The following is a 9,186-nucleotide window of genomic DNA, read 5'->3' as shown; positions in this document are numbered from 1 at the left end:
TGCTAGAACTGATCTTAGAGGCCTTTGACAACTGGTGTAGATTAGAACAGTGGTTCCCAACCAGAGTTACACATACCTCTGGGGATACACACTGGTTTTCTGGGGTACATCAACTCATCTAGATATTTGCCTAATTTTACAACAGGGTACATAAAAAGTACTAGTGAAGTCAGCACAAACTAAAATTTCATATGGACAATGACTTGTTTATATTGGTCTATATACTATACAATGAAATGTAAGTACAATATTTATATTCCAATCAATGTATTTTATAATTATATGATAAAAATGAGAAAGTAAGCAATTTTTCAGTAATAGCGTGCTTGACACGTTTGTATTTTTATGTCTGATTTTGTAAGCAAGTAGTTTTTAAGTGAGGTAAAACTTGGGGGTACGCAAGACAAATTAGAATCTAGAAAGGGGCACAGTAGTCTGGAAAGGTTGAGAGCCACTGGATTAGAGGAACTATCAGACTTCTTTAATTTAGGACACGGACTGGACGATTGCCTACTGTCCCCAGGATTTGGGAGGCACAAGGCAGCTGATAACCACCTTATCACTCTCCCTCCCCTCTCCAGAGTTGTACCAAGTGTACTTTGACCTGTTCAGAGAATCTTGGCCAATAAATATTAGAATTTCAAAATTGCAGAAATATTAAGCATACAACAAAAGCATAATATGAAAAATAAATCACAAATTACCCCTACACCATAAATTACCAGCTCCAACCTCCTCCCTCCTCAAAAACAACTCCAGTAACTTTTTGTTGCTTCTTTCTTCTACAGAATGAAAAGCCAAACTATGCAAGTTATGAAATGAGCACCAGTCTGCAACATTTACAGATTTTTCTCTATTCCCTATAACACAACAGTGTACTACATTCAGATTTTTGCAATGCCAACATGATAGCAGACTGAGGGATTCTGAAGTGCCTCACCAGTTCCTTCTGGCTTGTTATGGACATTGTTTCAATGGTCTGAAAAATCACCACCTTTTGGTGCAGTGGAAGCTCAGAACAGGCTGAGTGAAGACAGCTGTGCTGCCATTGTTCCGATGCACTCCCACAGTGCAGTCTGATCCATGTCACTGGCAGCCAAGTGATCGGAAGCCAGACATCTGTGCTATGCATGGACAATATGTGGCCACTTGGGGTTTACTGAAATTGACCATTGCAACCGACTGATGCTTGTAAGTGCTGAACTGAAGTGGACTGTAATTCTCCATATGATGTGTCAGTCTGTAGAGTACACTGACAAAGGATGTCACTGAAAACTGAATTTTATAAAGGACTAATTCATTATATGACCATTAACAACATTCACACATGACAGAAAGCTAAACTAAGAATAATTATATCTCATGCTGCAGTGCAAGCTGTTCACCTGCAGGGCTCAGAAAAGAATACCCTCCCCACAATGTACAGTATTGCACAGTTAGCTAGATGCATTCTGGGAATTTTTTGCTTGCCACTGAATCAACGTGTGGTCTGATTTGTTATGAAGAATCCAATGTTCCTTTGGCACAAATCAAAAGACGCATCAGAACCAGTAATATACACAATATTAAATTCATGATATAAACTGCATTTCAGCCTAGAACATTTAGTAATTTAAAGTGTATCTCCCTTTAACAATACTTCTCAATGTTATCCAGTTTACTTCTGAGATGGTCACATTTCTCATGACTAATGTAGTTTCTTCATATACCTTCTGTTTTGTTTCTGGTACCAGACTGCGTCTTTGGGTCCACGCTTGCACCAGCATATGGGGACTTTTTTTCATATTAGTCAATGGGCCTGATTTTCCAGTGCCTAGAATCTGTGTAGTCATTAATAACACATGTGCACAGTGAATGTAAAATGCTATTATTCTGGCTTAGTACTATTTTATATCTACTTTGCATTTACCATGCACATGGCAACTGTACAATGTGCAAGGCAATAGAGACTGAGGTCAGAGATCCCATTAATTGGTGAAACACCTACTCAATTCAGAATTTCTCAGGTAGCAACACTGTGTAGAAAAACCCTAAAAAACTATATACCCATCATTAGAGAAAAAGAATGAATTAAGAAGAACCATAATTGAGCAAGAAGTGGGTCTGGTACAGAGAAATTCTGAAATCCCAATTTTAGAGGTAGAAATAAATTCCATTCCCTTACTCAATACTATAGGACTACTACTACTCCTATGCCTATCTCCTATTTATCATTCAGTATGTTTAATGGTGTCAGCTATTTTTAGGTCTCCTTAATCCTCCCCCTGTCTTCTCTTTTTTTAGTCCAGACTGATAACTGTTTCCTGGAACATGAGCTGACAGGATTCCAGATATTATTTTAGTGCCTCTGAAATTAAGGTGAGATATTTTTAGCTGTTTTTACTTATTTATCTTTTTGGACTATTTGTATGGGCTTTGTTTAATCTTGTTTAATGTTTTCCAATTCCTCTGTCATTACATTTCTTCCAACCAACCAGACCTAGTTTAACGTCTTCCTTATTGTTTTCTCTAATCTTGCTAGAGCATTGCTCTCAAATCGACATGCAGTAATTTCTCTTGAACACACTGTGCCCTCTGCAGTTTAGTTTTGCTCAAAACCCAAATCTTTTCTTCTTAGCCCTCTTATAACCAGTATGGGGAAAATTTTCAAGGGCATAAATGGCAGTTAGGTGCTCAGCTCCCATGGAAAGTCAGTGGGAGTTAGGTGTGTAACTGCCATGTGTGCCTTTGAAAGTCTCCCACTCTGGGTTTAAACCTGCCCTTGATTGTGCAGGTGTGAAGGAGGGAAAAGGGTGGAGGTAGGCATGACTAAGGCAGGGGGTAGGATCCTGCTGGTAGTTAATAATCATAATACCTAGTACTTTTCATCTATAGATCTCAATGTGCTTTGAAAAGAACATCCATATTGTCCTCATTTTCAAATGGGGAAACTGAGGCACAGAGAGGTGAAATGTTTGCCCACCATCACCTAGCAGGCCAGTAGCAGAACCAAGAATAGAACCCAGCTCTTCTGAGTCCCAAAGTCCATGATCAAGCCAGTAGACCACACTGCCTCCTTACATCTAGGATATGAACCACAACAATCCAGAGGTGCAATCTGCTGTTTAAAAAAGGTGTGGTTAGGCAGTATCTGGTGAACATGTATGCTCCTACTCCAAGGAACAGTATCAAGTACACAGCACCATAGTGGTAATCCTTAGAGCAGAGGTCTTCAGTGTGTGTGGGGCACCCCCTGGGGGGCCCGGCTGTGGCCGGTCCTGTCCCCATGGGGGCGGAAAGGAAGCACCGCCCAGCCCCGCTCTGCTCCAAGCTCTGCTCCGGGCCCGGCCACGGCCCTCGCCTCTGGCATCCACTCCTGGCCATGGCACCTGGCCTCACCCTGCCCTCTGGCCGCAGAACCCGGCCCTGGCCTCAAGCCCCACTCCCCCTGACTGCAGCGCCCGGCCCCGGCCTCTGCTGCAGTGCCCAGCCTCAGCTCCCCTTCCCCCAGCAGCCACAGAGCCCAGATCCCAGCCATAGCACCCAGACTGCACGTCCCGTCCCCTGGCGGCCGCAGAGCCCGACCCCTGGCTGCAGAGCCTGGTCTCCACTCCCCAACCCGGACAGCCACGGCACCCAGCCCCTGCCTCAGCCTGCGGCCTCGTCACCTGGCTCCCAGTTGCCGGGGACAGTCTTGGCCCCCAGCCCCAACCACAGCCCCCTGACCGTGGTCTGGCTCCCAGCCACAGCCTTGGACTGACCATGGCCCCACTCCCTGCCCTAGCTGGGGGGAGGCAGGCAGGGGTGAAGGGGGGCACAGTGGTCAAATGTTTAAGGACCACCATCTTGGAGACATATTTTGTGCTCAGACTGCAAAATGTCTTATGATGAAATGTGGCTGGCTACAAGCTTCTACAGATGCTATGTGGAAGTTTGCTGCTCAAGGTCTTATGATCAGGAGTAAATCAGGAATAATTCCACTAATTCAATGGAGATACACTGGCATAAAACAGAACTAGGCCTAGTGAGCTTTTCTATGCAGGATTACCTATAAACTACCAATATTTCTCTTTGTTTTCTGATAAGAATATACACATAACCTTTCAGCATACTGTACTGCATCTGGGATGGGTGGGTCTCCCCAACAGCTTTTCTAAACAGCCCTCAACACAAAATTGAAAGCCTTCTCTAAATAATTGTTCTTTTGTTCAGCTGAATTATCCCAGAAAGCATAGCAATGCCACAGAATTAGCTGCTCACTTCTTAGGGGAGATGATAATGGATACTAGTATCCAGATAGACAGCTACAGGACAAGAAGCTTCATTGCCAGTGTCTATGTCCTTATTCACATTTGAGATGATCTGTAGAAGGTGATACAGAAAGTCTTCTATGCAAGAAAGTCAGTTTTCCCAACAACTGGGCTTCACTGAGAAGCAGTGTGGTTTACAGAATCAAGCACAGACCATGGAATGAGGTATGCAACTTTATAATCTGGATTTTACCACTAATTTACTGTGTCTTTTAGCAAATTACATAGGACCTGATTCACTATGACTTATTACCTTCTGTAGTCATTCACAGAAATGTGTAAAGTGGGCATGTAACACTACCAAGCCAGAATGGTAGCATTTTATACATATTTTGCTCTGGTAGCCCTGGTATAAGCCACTACACCAGATGCAGGAGAAATGAATCAGACCTTATTATCTTAACCAAGAATGTAATGATTCAAGATTCAAAAATAAAAATAACTACCTCTTATATATCATTTTTCATTAGTAAATCTCAAAGAGCTTTATGAAGAAGGTAAACATTATTATTGCCCTTTTACAGATGGGAAACTAAGGCACTGACAGGTGAAGTGACTTCACAAGGTCACCAGCAGGCAGTGGTAGAGACAGGAACAGAATCCAGGTTCCCCAGTCCACAGATCTATCCACTAGGCCATTTAAGAATTTCTAGTTCTAAGTCCAATGTTGATCTTCTAAATCCCACAGGTAATATTGACTTTTGGCCTTTTCTCTTTTTGTCTTAGTTTCCCTATCTATACAAACAAATAGTACTACAAATAGTACTACAAAGTATTGAGAGAAAGAGTGTTTGTATAGTGCTTTGAAAAATATTTGTGTGTCTTGAACAGAGCTGCACATTGAATACATTAAATACAAAATCCTGATGCACTGAAATTATAGTGCCAATTTTAATTTATAGTAGCCTTTTTGACATGTATACGTTTGTTGTAAAATCCTAATAAAAGTAGTGTAAACAGCCTCTGCTACAAATGCTGTTATTATTTTTAAACTAAATTTAAAGAGAATCTTTATAAAACTGGCAGAACATCCAAATACTTTATCCTGTGCTTGCTTCACATAATAACAAAGTTTTGATTCACTCCCTTTCTTTCAAAACCTGCATTATTCTAACAACTATGATTACTGTGTTACTTTGCCAAGAACCATAAAAAAGACTTTGGATAAAAGACTCTTTAACCATTTAATGCATGGAATAGCAACTCTGAATTTGCATGTATACATGTGCAGATCAGTTTGGTTATATATTCTATTTGGTCCATTCTATCCCAGACAAGCCATACTTTTTGGATAAAATCTTCCTGTCATGAGTTCCTGTGAATCACTGTCCACCAAAATCTAAAATCTTCCTCTGGCTATGTTTGTTATTTTTTGTGTGTGCACACGTGCATTATGGGTGTTGCACATCTGGCTGTAGAAAGGTTTTGGCATTTCCTTTTCACCTAATTAATGTTCAATCAGTCTGTACTCTGACGCCTATGGGCTTGGGACAAGAGACCTTTTCTAGTTGCATAACTCAAGTCTGTTGAGTGTTACACACAACAGCATCATAACTGGGACCAGCCATGTGTGAAGCAGGAAAGAGTTTTCCCACCCTGGGAAAAGTTTAAGATTTCAAAACCCTTTCTATTTCACATCAGATGCAACCGAGACCTTTGGAAATTTTTCACAAAAACGAGAGACCCACCCCAGAATGGCCAAAAGCCACTGTGGTTAGGACACTGACAGGCAATATGGGAGAGCTCGGTTCAAGCTGTTGCTCCAAAACAGGCAGAGCAGAGACCTGAATACAGATCTCCCACATCACAGCTGAATACCTTAACCATTAAGCTATTAGCTATTCTAGGGGAGTGGGATGCTAACAGGAGGGGTTTCTTTCACGTCCATGGTTTACCAGAAATTTCAGCCTATACCTAAGAAACCTTCCCAACAAAAGTTTCATGAAACTGAAACCTTTTCCTGAAAAAAGTTTTAGTTTCAACAAACGTGTTTTCTGACAAAAAAAAACATTTTGTCACAAAATTCCCGCCCAGCTCTAATCCAAGGCTTAGGTATCTGTATGGCTATATGACAGGTGCTAAATCAGAGGTATCAGACTCATTTTGGATAGGGACAACTTCCATATTTAATTATGGTTTTTAGGTCAGGTTATAAACTCAGAACTAAGTACTTCACACAATACACAGTGAAATATATAGAGGTTTGCCCAGAGATCAAGAATGAGGTTTTTATATTGTAACTAAATGGTTAGTTACTTATTATTTGTTCAGCGCTCAGTAAGAATATCTGCCCATTTTGGGGAACTGCTATTTTGGCCCTTTTTGTTTCTCGTCTTTGGCCATTCTCCTTATCTCTCCCCCTTCTCTGTTACTGTGAGTCTCAACTATTGTTTTCTCTGCATTTCCTTTCCCATAGCAACTCCCAAACCAATGTGCTTCACTCCCACCTCCTGCCCCCATTCCATCTGCTGAAAGGATCATCAAGGAAAACATTAATGTTGACACTCCAATGTCATCATTGGCCTTTAGAGATGGCACTCCACTAAGATTAATAACAAAGAGGAGAGTTCATTTCATTTAATTGTTTCAAGCTGTCTATAGACTCAATCAGGCATCACTGCATCAGTTATAGCTGGTTCACATTTGGAAGGTTAGCTCTGCAGACATGAGGGGATGAAAGAGTCTCCTTACCATAGGCAGGCCTCCTCATGGTTGGGCATGGCATAGCAGCCTTTTCTCTTTTGTTACCTCTGCTGACAGGTCCCTGTCCTGACCTCTGACCTGGTCACTTTTAGTCCCATCCCTTTAGAGATAAACTGAGTCCAACACATTGTTACCCTGTAAGAAACCTGATTGTTAGTTGTCAGTTATATGTGACCCCTGTGTGACCTTTGGGGCTCAAAGGGCTGAGTGCAAAGAATTAGAGTGTCTGGTGCAGAAATCTAAGGTGCCGTGTGCATAAAAGAGTAGCGTGTGCACCAAGGGCTAAGGGCTGTGTGCAAAACGGCGGAAAAACAAGCTATAAAGGTTTTACAACCCCGAAGCTTCATGCTGTCTGTTGTAGTGGCAGTCAGTTGTGTGTGTATCCACCAGCTGAGGGAAAGAAGGGAAGAAAGAAGATAACTCACCTGGGTCCTGGAGTCCATTGGTGTTCCTGTATTCCTGATCCTGTGTTCCTGAGTTCCACCGTTGGTCCCAGCATCCGTCCATTCATCCCTATGTGTTCCTGTTGTGAGTGATAAACATTTAATTGTTAGTCTCCTGGATTATGCATTGGGTCTAGGCTTATGCCGATGAAGGTTAAAGTTGGTTCTAATTCTCATTTCATAAATAAACCCATTTCCTTATCAGAATAATATCGTGAATGTCCTAATTAGACGAGTGAATGATAGAGGTCGCAGTCTTTGGAACAAACACTTTGGGTCAGCCTAAAATAAATTTTAAGCTGTTCATTTGATATTACCTGGGGTATGACCAGGCACATTGGCCGTGGGTCTAAGTGAGGATTTGGTTCAATCAGCCCTCGGAACATATTTGTAACAACATCGGTAGTCTGGAAGCACCACACCAGAGCTTCGGCCCAACTTCAGGCTTTGTAGTCTTTCAAATCCTTGACTCCAGGATCCTTGCACCACCACCCAAGGTGGGAGAGGAGGTAAGGAAACCCAGGCCACCTGTATTCTGGTCTCCAGAGACTCTGAAACAGAGAACGGAAGGTCTATTTAGTTAGCTCCTCTGTTGTATCCCTGGGTTGCTTCCTACCTGGACCTGCAACTAGGCCTTTCCAACAGTCTCTTCCTAGGCTGACTCTCTTGCAGATACCCAAAAAGGGGAACCAAACTAGTTACGAAGAACAAAAGATCCTACACCAGGCCTATCTGCCCCAAGGGGGCTCTGACATTTAGGAGTCTCTGGTTAGACTCTGGTCCCACCCAGTCCTTCCTTCACATGAGCTAGCTCAAGAGGTCCTCTCCCAATCAGCCACTAGTGAGCTGGGCTTTTCCTCGTTTAACTCTTCCCGGCGGATCTGACACCTCACACAGGTGTAATGGGGGGAAAGAGCATGACTAGGTCCACAGTCTCTCATTAATCTCATCTTAGTCAGTTCACAGTTTGTTCCATTGATAAGATGTTATAAGTTAAGGGATAGGGCCATGTGCACATAGTGGTGCAACGCATGCTGGGTACACACATTTTAGAATTCTGTGCAGAGACAGGAAAAGGAAGCCCTGTGATTGGCTGTTCCAGGACTTTAAGAACTAGGCAACAACCCCACCTCTGGGTTGTCGGCCTGAGTAGCAGCATGGAAGCCACCCCTTCCAAAGGAGACGACTCTCTGTCATCTGCGTTTATTGAGCCATGTTCCCTGGTATTCCCGAGGAGAAGAAGATATACTTACCATCTTGGTATCCTTTTTGGCATCTGTTTTCCTGGTGCTGGTCCAGAGGGGAGCCTCTATGCCTGATGGTAGGTGTCAGCACCCTATTGGAAGACGGTCAACCGCAAAGTAGAGACCATTTATCCCATGGCCTCAGTTTTATGTTTAATGGTAAAGGGCCCAGGTTTGATACCAGACCTTTGTTAACTGCCGAGCACCCTTATTTCTGTAGTAATACGGTCTTCCCCCTTACAATAAATCCTTGTTTGGTTTTACTACATTTCTGTGGGATTGGAGTCATTACAAATAAGCTACTCTAGTGACCAGATCAAGCAGGGTCGAAACTTGATTTTAAGGGGATTAATTTGTTTAGCATAGTAATTCTCCCTAACAGCTCTGGCAACGGTCTTCCCATCCTCTATCAGAGCAGAGAACTCTTGCCTAGATTCCTGCGGCAACGAGTTCTTAAACTTTGCCATGGAGTCCCAGATGTTATAATCACACTTCTCAAGCCAGGCC

This window comes from Emydura macquarii, unplaced genomic scaffold (assembly GCF_026122565.2).
Source record: "Emydura macquarii macquarii isolate MOO-44397 ecotype Brisbane River unplaced genomic scaffold, CSIRO-AGI_Emac_v2 contig_2948, whole genome shotgun sequence".
NCBI lineage: Eukaryota > Metazoa > Chordata > Testudines > Chelidae > Emydura > Emydura macquarii.
The sequence above is the reverse complement of the archived record's forward strand: the minus strand, read 5'-3'. Positions refer to the sequence as shown.